Raw genomic sequence first — 11,643 nt, 5'->3', positions numbered from 1 at the left:
GGTGTGGATAAAGGTTGGGGCAGTCAGGGGACAAGAGGCAGGGAGGCTTAGATAGTCCTGGGGGCAGTTAGGGGCAGGGGTCCCAGGAGGGGGTAGTCAGGGGACAAGGAACGGGGGGAGGGTTGGGAGGTCAGGGGGGGTGGGAAGTGGGAGGGGCAGGGGCGGGGCTAGGGCGGGGCTCCTCCCGTCCTCTTTTTTGCTCGCTGAAATATGGTAACCCTAGGGGCCCCCCCTTTGGTGTGACAGCCCCCCCCCCGAGGGTCGCACTTGCTCTCCGGGGTTAGGCCCTCTGGCCCCGCCGCCTCCTGGGGGCCTCACCTCTGAGCCTCCAGCCCGCCTGGCTCCCTCCCCCCTTGTTCGGCCCCCCCTGGGGCTGCCACCCCCAAAGGGAGCGATGCCCCTGATCTCCAGCTGGCGTAAAACAGGAGGTTTATTGTACGGTCGACCCAGCCCAGGCAGTTCTCAGGGGCTCGGGCCTGGCCAGTCTCAGCACCGTCCAGCCGGGTCTGTCCCAATCCAGGTGGGCTCCGGCTGCTCTTTGTCCCCAGCCCAGAGCGAGCTGCTTCCACCCGACCGTCCGATATCACCTCCCCGCAACCCCTCCTCCGCCCTGTGTCTTCATTCTAGGCAAACAGGTCACTGTGGTCCTCTCTCCTCAGCCCTTTGTCCTCCCACTGGCCAGAACCGGCTGGCGGCCAAGCTGGGGTGGGCCCCTTAGACACCAGGTCACCAGTTGTTCGAGTTCCCGTCTCCAGGCTGTTGTCTGGGGTTCCGGCTGCCAGGCGAGGTCACACCTGGTCCTCTGCACCAACCAACCCTCGCCCACCACCTTGTTACACACGCAGTGCACGGGGAAACTGAGGCACACGTAGTATTCATGCAAAACACTAAAAAAATCCCCAGCTTCATCACAGTGTGTCCCTGGTGCCCCCTGGTGGCTGGGATCAGACCTGCCTGGTCTCTGTGTGTTGGGGGGAGTCTATGTATGGTGTGTGTGTGTGTGTGTATGTATCCTGCTTCACCCTGGTGGCTGGGATCAGAACTGCCCCACTGTGTGTGTGTGTGTGTGTGTGTGTGTGTGTGACTGCTGCCCCCTGGTGGTTGGGCTCAGATCTGCTCTGTGTGTGTGTGTGAATTTGCACCTCTGCGAGCTGGGGCTCGCTTTGGCCAGCGACTCTGGTTTGGCGCGTGGGGTTTCGGAGTCCCAAATTACCCAGCTGCGGCAGTAACTGGACAGCCGTGCTCCTTCCCTCCCCAGCCCTCTGATAAACATTGCAGGGGGTGGTGGAGAATCACCTGAACGGGTCCGGAGCTCCCAGGCCAAACGGGCCGATGTGATCCTGAGATGCCTAAATCCCAAGCAGGAGCAGAGAGGTGATTTCCCCTCGGGATCTGGCCCTGGGGTGACTGCTGCCGGGATCCTGTGTCCCATTCTGGTGCCACCATTCAAGAAGGACGTCGATCTATTGGCGAGTGGTCAGAGAAGAGCCACACGGACGATTAAAGGGTTAGAAAACCTGCCTGAGAGCGAGAGACGCCAGGAGCTCCAGCTGTTTCGCTGAACAGAGAAAAAGTCCAGGGGTGACTTGATCCCAGTCTATCGGTACCTACGTGGGGAACGAAGATTTAATAACCGGCTTTTCAGTCTAGCAGAGGAAGGGCTAACACGATCCGAGGGCTGGATGTTGAAGCTAAACAAATCCAGACTGGAAATAACGTACGTTTTTAACGGAGAAAACAACTGACCAAGGGTGGGGGTGGATTCTCCATCCCCGACAGCATTTCAAGCAAGATCGGATTTGTTCTAAAAGGTCTGCGCTAGAATTATTTCGGGGCAGTTCTCTGGCCTGCGTTATACAGGAGATCACATTACGTGATCAAAGTGGTCCCGTCTGGGCTGAGAATCTAGGAATCTGTGACCCTCTGCCTAGCTCTGGGCCGAAGGGGGTGCTCTCCCCCCCAGCATGGCTTCCCCCAGGGTCATTGATCCATGGCTTTCACAGCATTGCCAAGTCTGGGGGATTTTATTCCAAGTCTTGCCATTTTTGCTACTTCCCTTAAAGCTTCCAGCTCTTGTTGCCACAGGGTTTTCAGGACAATTTTGTTTGCAAAACCGGCAGTTTCTAGCATTCGTGGTTGAGTAGGAAAGTTGGCAAACGTGGGGAATAAAAAGACATAAACAGCCCCCAAGACCAAAATCGACAACTTCAAAAAACCAACCAGAAGGCAAATTAAAAGCCCTGTCTCATGATATTTTTAGAAAATGTCACCATTTTTCAAACCCTCCCCCAGTTTTGAAGCCAATCTCCTGAACTTTCAGCCAGCTTCACCGCTTTCAAGCCCAGCTCGCCGTTTTAAAAACAGTTTCAAGGATTTTAAACTCGGCTCACAAGTTTTGAACCCAGTCATTGAAGTCCTTGCGATTTTGAAACAAATCTCACAATTTCGAAACTGCTTTTGTGATTTTTAAGCCAGGCGCCTGATTTTTGTAAACCGCGGTCACACTTTGTCAACCAATCTCGCGAGGTTTTTAACCACTCGCGCCGTTTTTAAACCACGCTCTCACGGTTGGTTTGTTTTTTAACCGCACCCACGAGTTTCAGGCCGACCTTGCGATTTTGAAAACTGCCTCGCTGTTGTTTGAGAGACTCTCGGGATTTTTTCAAGCCGTGTCCTGGTTTCTATTGCAGCCAAGCGCACGATTTGGAAAGCGAGCTCCGAATTATTAAAGCCACGTTCCCTAGTTTATAAACCACGCTCGGAATTTTTAAAACCAGTCTCATGATCTCAGAGCAGAACTGATCGTGTGTGTGGGTGTGTGGGTGTGGGTGGGTGTGGGGGTGATTTGTGGTTTTTGCAGCGCTCAGGGGCTGGCAAAGGGAGTTTTTGCTGCCAGGAGGTCGCCTGTCCAGGAGGTGAAATTTCAGAGGCATTTAGAAGCTCTGGCTCTCAGCTCTGCTCCCCCAACCGGTGAATTCCTGGCCAGCCTGCGCTGCCATCTAGTGGTGGGAGACGGCTGCAACTATGCCAGGGCTCAATGGCCAGTTGGTGGCATCTTCTGCAAAGGGGCCTGTGGTTTTTGTGGGGCGGGAGGGGGAGGCACCTCAGGGCACCGAGGGGCTGATATACACGGAGGCTGGGCTCCTACTGAAGACACTAACCTGCCCTCTAGCAAAGAGGTCGAGGGCTGAACAGGCCTGGGGTCTAAATCCCTCCTCCCACATTGGAGAAAAGATGGTCGAGCTGCCTTCTTCCCTGTCTTGGGGCTGGATGGGAGCTGGCGCCCCCCAGAGAGGAAAGGCCCCATGCCCCATTCCCTGCCCCCCTGAGCCAGCCAGTCCCCCATCCTGGGATTAGGAGAGACCAACTCACTTCCCAGAGCTGGGAGAGAAACAGGAGTCCTGGCTCCCAGACCCCCTTGCTCTAACCACTGAGACCCCCAGCAAGCAGGGAGGGGGGACATAGGCTAGGTGGCCCATCGCTCTGCCCCGATGTGGTGGTGGTGGGGGTTGGTGACAGTGACCCCACATCCCCGGGGAGCCCCCTGCCCAGCGCTGGGGCCGTGGGCCATGGCACAAGAGGACGTGGTTTGCTGGGGCTATTTTGATCGAGGATGTAGGTGTGGCTGGCAGATGACAGAGCAAAGGTGTGAGGGACACAGGCAGAGACGAGCCATCGCTGGCTTCCTGTGGCTGCAGTCCCTGGCTCAGTGCCTTGTTCCGGGCTCGGTGGAGCTGGGCACTGGGGCGTCGGTGCCAGTGCTGAGGGGCCCCCCACATGGCATCTGCTCTCACCATCCTCCTCCTTAGTGAGTATCGGAGACAGCCAGGGAGTGTGCTGGCGGCGGGGGGGGGGGGGGGGAATCTGAGACCAGGGAATGTGTCCATGGGGGGGAAACTGAGACCAGGACGTGTGCCCATGGGGGGGTGTCACGGACTCACAGGACTCGCGTTGTCTCTCAACTCCCCCTACAGTGTGACAGCCCTTCTCGGGGGTCCACTCTCTCTCTGGGGTTAGGCCCCTCCACCTCCTGGAGCTGCACCTCTCTGAGCATTAGCACACCTGTCTCTCGCCGTGGGCCCCCCTCAGGGAGTCCCCTTGCTCTGGACCTCCACTCCCTCCACTCCTAGAGGGAATAATGCCACCCTGATCTCTAGCCCGGAGCGACTCTCAGCCAGTGTAAAACAGGAGAGTTTATTGAGTGTCTGAACCCAGTGTTGGTGTCAGTAGGCATAACCCTAGGTAACTTGGGAGGGTGGAAGGCCACTAAGTGTCAATGAAGCCTTCCTGCACTAGGCCTATATGAACCAAACTTCTTCCATGTTTAAACTCTAATCAACCTGAAAAGCCAGGTGCAATTGGAATATGTAAGCAACCAGTTATCTGTGTGCACCCCCCTGCTCACACCGGGATCAAGCGGTAATAATGAGGCCTGCACGTTTCTGGCTGAAGGGAAAAAGGACAAGATAACGGTTTAAAGAAGTTACTAACAAGCTAGGCTTATAGCTGCCAAGAATGACTTAACTGCTTAAATGTAATCGTTATTTGCTTAGTAACTGTTACCAGGGAAGGGAGGGGTAGAGGGGGAGGACGGTAGGGGAAGGGGGGGGGTGACCGGGCAACGAACCCCGCTGTTGCTGTCCTTGGGCATTCTGTGCCGGCAACACCAGCACAGGAAACTCTCAGGGCCTCAGGCCTGGCCTCCCTCAGCCCAGCACATCCCAGTCTCCCCTGCATTCAGGTGGGCTTCGCCTGCTCCCCCTCTCCAGCCCAGAGCCCCCCTGCTCCCAGCTGGGCATCTGAGATCCCCAGCCCCAAGCCCTGCCTCTGTCCATTGTCTTCTCTCCAGGTAAACAGGGTCATAAACCAGGTCCCCTGGGCCTCCTCTCCTCTCTGCTCTGGCCTCTGGCTGGAACCGGCTGTGACTCTCACACTGGTCACCAGTCGCTGGGGTATCAATTCTCCAACCCCCCTCTCCCACTACCTCATTAAACCAGCAACACCCAGGGAAACTGAGTCCCACCCCCTCTGCATGCAAACCACTGAAAACAGCGAGAAACCTCCCTGCTTCGTCACACCGTGACACAAGAGGACGTGGTTTGCCGGGGCTATTTTGACTGATGTCGATATGGCTGGCAGATAAGAGAGCAAAAGTGTCATGGCTACAGGAACAGACGAGCCACCGCTGGCTTCCTGTAGCTGTAGGCTCTGGTTCACTGCCTCATTCTCCTCCCACTCGGGCGTCGGATCAGTGCAGCTGGGCACTGGGGTATTCGTGGCAGCGCTGAGGGGCCCCCCACTGTCCCCATCATGGTGTCTGCTCTCACCATCCTCCTCCTTGGTGAGTATCGGAGACAGCCAGGGCATGTGCCCATGGGAGGGGTGGGGGATCTGAGACCAAGGCCTGTGTCCATGGGGGAGTGCCAATGGGGGGGTGTCACGGACTCACAGGACTCGCACTGTCTCTCAGCTCCTCCTTCAGTGACGGGGGTCCACTCTCTTGGGGGTCAGGCCCATCTACCTCCTGGAACCGCACCTCTGAGCCTTGGCACGTCTGTCTCTCACCATGGTCCCCCTCAGGGAGTCCACTCGCTCTGGACCCCCGGGGCCTCCACTCCCAGAGGGAATAATGCCACCCTGTTCTCTAGCCCGGAGCGACTCTCAGCCAGTGTAGAACAGGAGGGTTTATTGAGCATCTGAACACAGCACAGGAAACTCTCAGGGCCTCAGGCCTGGCCTCCCTCAGCCCAGCACATCCCAGTCTCCCTGCATCCAGGTGGGCTCTACCTGCTCCCCCTCTCCAGGCCAGCAGCCCCCTCCTTCCAGCCCCCTCCTATATCATCTGCCCCAACAGCCCGTCCTGCATCCTTTGTCTTCGTCCCAGGTAAACAGTCGCTAGGGCCCTGTCCCTTCGTCCTTTGTTTCCCTCTGGCTGGAACCGGCTGGTCAGGTCACCGGGGTCCTCTCTTCACAGCCCTTTGTCCTCCCACTGGCCAGAACCAGCTGGCTTGCAGGCTGGGCTGGGCCTCCTGGTAACTGGTGCTCAGGTCCCCCATCTCCAGGCCGTTGTCCGGGGCTCCAGCTCCTAGCGAGATCACACCTGGTCCTCTGCAGCAACAAACCCTCTCCCACCACCTCGTTACACACGCAGCGCACAGGGAAACTGAGACCCACACAGTATTCATGCAAAACACTAAGGAAACCCCCACTTTGTCACAGGGGATCTGAGAGCAGGGCATGTGCCCATGGGAGGCATCCAAGAACAGGGTGTAGGATCCAGTTGCTCTGGGATCTGGTACGTAATGACCTGTCTCCTTTCCAGGCTGCTGTCTGGCCGGGCGGAGCGGGGTGTCAGGACGTGAGTATCTCTGGGGCTGGAGAAACTTTAATGTTGAGGTTGGGGGAGGGGAAAAGAGGAGCTGAGCCCTGAACTTAGGGTGACCAGACGTCCCGATAAAATCGGGACTGTCCCGATATCGAGCAGTTTGTCTCGCGTTCCGACCGAAGTACGGTTGGGACGCCATTTGTCCGATATTTTGTTTCGGGCGCGGTGTCTCTTATTTTTTTCCCCCCTCAGGCGGTGGTGACAGGCAGGGGAGCGCCTTTTCAATTGTTACATTCACCCAGCGTGTCCGGCTCTTCGGCGGCACTTCGGCGGTGGGTCGTTCAGTCTCTGATGGTCTTCAGCGGCATTTCGGCGGCGGGTAATAAAGCTTGCCGCCAGAGAAAGAAGTACCCACCGCCGAAATGCCGCTAAAGACCATCAGCAACTGAAGGACCCGCCGCCCAAGTGCCGCCAAAGACCCGGATGTGAGTGTAACAATTGAAAAGGCGCTCCCCCTGACGCGGTCCCGAAATTTTGGAGTTATCGTCTGGTCACCTTACCTGAACCTTCACCCCAAACTCAGTTCAACCTCTTTGTATTGATGCCGGGGAGCTGAGATCAGAACCCAGCCCGGCCCCCAGTGCAGTCAGGGGTGACTCCGGATTGACCCTGGGGGGCTGAGATCAGAACTCAGCGCACAGGTTCCCTGTGGATGCAGTGAGGTGTCTGTTACCCCAGCGGTGTCCCTGGGGCTGGGCGCTAAGGGCAGGTTACAGACACAGGGGAAGGGTTTGTGTCTCCCCATCTCACTCCTGTTTGTGTGTGAACGTAGAGTTCCTTTGGTCCAGCCCCTCCATCTCCGTCAGCCCCAGTGGGGTGATTGCCCTGGGGGCAGCCGTCACCCTCAGTTGTCAGTGTCGGTGCGGGGCCAAGAGGTTATTTCTGTATAAAGGTGGAATCGAAATCCGGGAGCTGGACGCTGATGGGGATGGGGGTGAATTCACCATTACCAGCGCCAGGCGGGAAGACGGAGGGATCTACAGCTGCCGATCTCGCTCCAGATCGGAGCCACCCAGGTGGTCGTATCCCAGTGACATTGTGCAGATCATTGTAGCAGGTGAGGGGCCTGGCTCAGGGGCCCGGCTCCCAGCTCCACACCCAGCCAGACCCTCAGGGGGGCTCTGCATCGATGGGATGCTCAGAGCCAGGCTCTGCCCTGACCCTGGGCCTAACAGAGGGGACGCACGGCTGGGGAGTGGGGATGATGGAAGTGGGACATTCTCCTGAGGCTGGAGATTTGGGGCCAAGGGAGGGTGGATCCCTGCCGCCATGGGACCCTGGGGTGTCACTTAACCTGCCTGTGCCTCCATTTCCCCTCGTATGAATCATCCTCCTGCACCATGTGTCTGGTTAGATAGCCAGGGCTTGGCTTTAGGGCGGGGGCTTCTTCTCATTGCTGGGGCTGCCAACTTTCTAATTGCACAAAACTGAACACCCCTTCCCCTCCCCTTCCCTGATGCCCCCCCGCCCCTGCTCTGAGACTCCTCCCTCACTCACTCCAGCCCCCCTCTTTCCGTTGCTCGCTCTCCCCCATCCTCACTCACTTTCACTGGGCTGGGGCAGTGGGTTGGGGTGCAGGGGGGGTGAGGGCTCTGGTTGGGGGTGCGGGAGGGTACTCAGGGCTGGGGCAGTAGGTTGGGGTGCAAGGGGGTGAGGGCTCTGGCTGGGGGTGCAGGAGGGGGCTCAGGGCTGGGGCAGTGGGTTGGGGTGCAGGGGGTGAGGGCTCTGGCTGGGGGTGCAGGAGGGGGTTCAGGGCTAGGGCAGGGAGTTGGGGTGCAGGGGGGGTGAGGGATCTGGCTGGGGGTGCAGGAGGGGGCTCAGGGCTGGGGCAGGGGGTTGGGGTGCAAGGGGGTGAGGGCTCTGGTTGGGGGTGTAGGAGGGTACTCAGGGCTGGGGCAGGGAGTTGGGGTGCAGGGGGGGTGAGGGATCTGGCTGGGGGTGCAGGAGGGGGCTCAGGGCTGGGGTAGCGGGATGGGGTGACAGAAGAGGTTCAGGGTCTGGGCTCTGGGAGGGATTTTGGGTGAGGGAGGGGGGCTGACACCTGGGGCAGGGGCATTCGGTGTGGGAAGGGGTTTGGGGTGCGGGCTCTGATTGGGCGGCACTTACCTCAGGTGGCTCGGAGTCAGTGGCGCAGCAGGGCTAAGGCAGGCTCCCCACCTACCCTGGCTCTGCGCTGCTCCCAGAAGTGGCCGGCATGTCCGGCCCCTAGGCGGAGGCACGACCAGGCGGCTCAGTGCAGTGTGCGCTGCCTTTCGTCTGCAGGCACCACCTCCGCAGCATCGATTGGCCGCGGTTCCCGGCCAATGGGAGCTGCGGAGCCGGCGCTCGGGGCAGAGCCAGCGCACGGAACCCACTGCCTGGGTGGCCATGTGGCCTAATGGGGAGAGCGCAGGGGCTGCCATTCCTGGTATGGCCCTGATTTTCTGGGGGACCTTGGCCGAGTCCCTGACTCTTTCTTTGCCTCAGTTTCCCCCCTGTAAAATGGGGCAGATGCCCTGCCCCCCTCTGTGAAACGCTGTGAGATCTGTGGGTGCGAAGCGCTGGGGAGGAGCCGGGTGTTTTTGTACCAGACACAATCCGGCCCTGCCCAGTGCCACCAGACCGAGAGCGGCGGGTTTCCAGCCCCTGACAGAGATGCAACAGCTACGGGCGGCTGCTGGGTACGAGACAGCGGCTGTGAGGGCCTGTGGGTCTGATCCAGGAGGGGACTGGGGGAGGGGGATACTGGCTGGATGGGCCTATGGGTCTGATCCCATGGGGCAGGGATGGGGAGGGGACACATTGGTCTGGGGGGGGCCCATTAAGTACATAGACGGGTACAAAGGGGTGCTCTGGATTTAGGTCCTCGGGCAGTTCCGGGCGTAGCTCCCAGGAATCTCTGGGATCTCGGAGAGGTTCCTCTGGCTGGGTTTTCTCCCAGAGGCCCCGTGGTGAGGACAGGGCGCAGTGACTGTGCTGGGGTCTGTCTCACGGCCTGTCTCCTTCTTACTGCAGAGCTTAGCTTCCCCAAACCTTCCATCTCCCTGAGCCCCAGAAGGCGGGTGACCCCGGGGGGAGCTGTGACCATTCGGTGTCGGGGTCGGCACCAGAACGCGACGTTCCTTCTGTACAAGGATGGGAACCCGAACGCGCTGCAGGACGCAGAGCCGGCTGGGAAGTGGCCGAGTTTCCCATCAGCAACGTGAGCCGGAGAGACGCAGGGAGCTACAGCTGCCAATACAGCATCAAATCGGACCCGCCCGTCTGGTCGCATCCCAGCGACCCCGTGGAGCTGGTGGTAGCAGGTGAGGGGCCCGGCTCAGCATCCCCGCTCCCAGCCCCACCCCCAGCCAGACCCACAGGGGGTCTTTGTGCTGATGGTACGTTCAGCGCCAGGCTCTGCCCTGAGCCCTGGGACTCAGCAGAGGGGACGCCCAGCCTGTGACTGGGGACGGAGTCACTGAGGGTTCCCAGCCTGGGGGAGCAGCAGCCGCTGGAGGTTCAGGGCCGAGGGAGGGGGGATCCCTGCTCCCAGGGGGAGCTGCAAAGCAGTGGCTTTTCCCAGGGGGATGCTCCCCCAGCTCCTCCCGCTCTGGGGATGCACAAAGGAGTTGGGGTCCAGATTAGGGTTACCATATTTCAGCGAGCAAAAAAGAGGACGGGAGAAGCCCCGCCCTAGCCCCGCCCCTGCCCCTCCCACTTCCCGCCCCCCCTGACCTCCCAACCCTCCCCCCGTTCCTTGTCCCCTGACTACCCCCTCCTGGGACCCCTGCCCCTAACTGCCCCCCAGGACTATCTAAGCCTCCCTGCCTCTTGTCCCCTGACTGCCCCAACCTTTATCCACACCCCCACCCCCAGACAGACCCCTGGGACTCCCACGCCCCATCCAACCACTCCCCACCCCCTGACAGCCCCCCCAGAACTCCCAACCCATCTAAACCCCTCTGCTCCCTGTCCCGACTGCTCCGATCCCTCTCCACACTCCTGCCCCCTGACAGCTCCCCCCCAGAACTCCCAACCCATCTAAACCCCTCTGCTCCCTGTCCCCTGACTGCTCCGATCCCTCTCCGCACTCCTGCCCCCTGACAGCCCCCCCCAGAACTCCCAACCCATCTAAACCCCTCTGCTCCTTGTCCCCTGACTGCTCCGATCCCTCTCCCCACTCCTGCCCCCTGACAGCCCCCCCAGAACTCCCAACCCATCTAAACCCCTCTGCTCCCTGTCCCCTGACTGCTCCGATCCCTCTCCCCACTCCTGCCCCCTGACAGCTCCCCCCCAGAACTCCCAGCCCCCTACCCCCCCGCTCCTTGTCCCCTGACTGCCCCCTCCTGGGACCCCTGCTCCTAACTTCCCTCCAGAACCCCACCCCCTACCTAAGACTCCCTGTTCCTTGTCCCCTAACTGCCCCCTCCTAAGACCCCCCCCCAACTGCCCACCAGGACCCTACCCCCTACCTGTACCCTGACTGCCCAAAACTTTCTCCACTCCCCCCAAAAAGCCCCCCCCCGTTTCTTGACTGCCCCCTCCAGAACCTCCCTGCCCCTTCTCCTGCCCCCCTTACCCTGCTGCTCAGAACAGGGTGTTGGGCTCTGTGCGAGCCGGACACGTGGCTGAGCTCCCCAGCACAACAAAACCCGGTCCCTGGCCCTGCACAACAAAACCCGGTCCCTGGCCCGGACCGGGTTGCAGGGGAGAGCTGCCCTTGTATCAGCACAAAGTGCTCTCGCTCCCTTTTTGCTACGCTGCATGGCAGTAACCGCTCCCAGTTGCAAAAGGGGAGGGCTGCACTTTGTGCTGAGACACTTGCTCAGAATGCAGGGCGGAGCTCCTCTCCAGCTGCTCCGGAGTCCAGCCCGGGACTTTCCTGCAGCCCTCCCAGCCGCTCGCTCTGCTGTGCCGGGGGAGGGGGAAATCCCGGACATTGTGAGTGCTTTACAAATTCCCCCCGGACGCTATTTTTAGCACAAAAAGGAGGACATGTCCGGGTAAATCCGGACGAATGGTAACCCTAGTCCAGATGCTGCCCAGCCGGCCCCGCCCCCCCCGTGCCTGCATTCCAGGGCTGGCTGTGTGATGCCCACCTGGGCTGGGGGCTGTCGGGTTCAAGAACTGTGGGAGCTGCACACGTTGGCTGCTCAGAAGCAGTCTGGAAACAACAGCTGTGGGGAGACCCCCAAGGATTCCCGGGCAGTGGAAGTGGGGGGAGCTCGAGCCTGGGGCGGGATTTTTTTCTGGGAGGAGAAAGAAAACAGCCGGGGACAGCAGCCAGCAGCTACCCC

At 60.0% G+C, this 11,643-nt stretch overlaps 1 pseudogene; it reads left to right on the top strand.

The window, feature by feature from the left end:
* Nucleotides 1-5,310: 5,310 nt before the first annotated feature.
* Nucleotides 5,311-10,177, top strand: LOC128826313 (immunoglobulin superfamily member 1-like; annotated as a pseudogene).
* Nucleotides 10,178-11,643: the final 1,466 nt, after the last annotated feature.

This window comes from Malaclemys terrapin, chromosome 20 (genome assembly GCF_027887155.1).
Source record: "Malaclemys terrapin pileata isolate rMalTer1 chromosome 20, rMalTer1.hap1, whole genome shotgun sequence".
NCBI lineage: Eukaryota > Metazoa > Chordata > Testudines > Emydidae > Malaclemys > Malaclemys terrapin.
The sequence above is the reverse complement of the archived record's forward strand: the minus strand, read 5'-3'. Positions and strand labels throughout refer to the sequence as shown.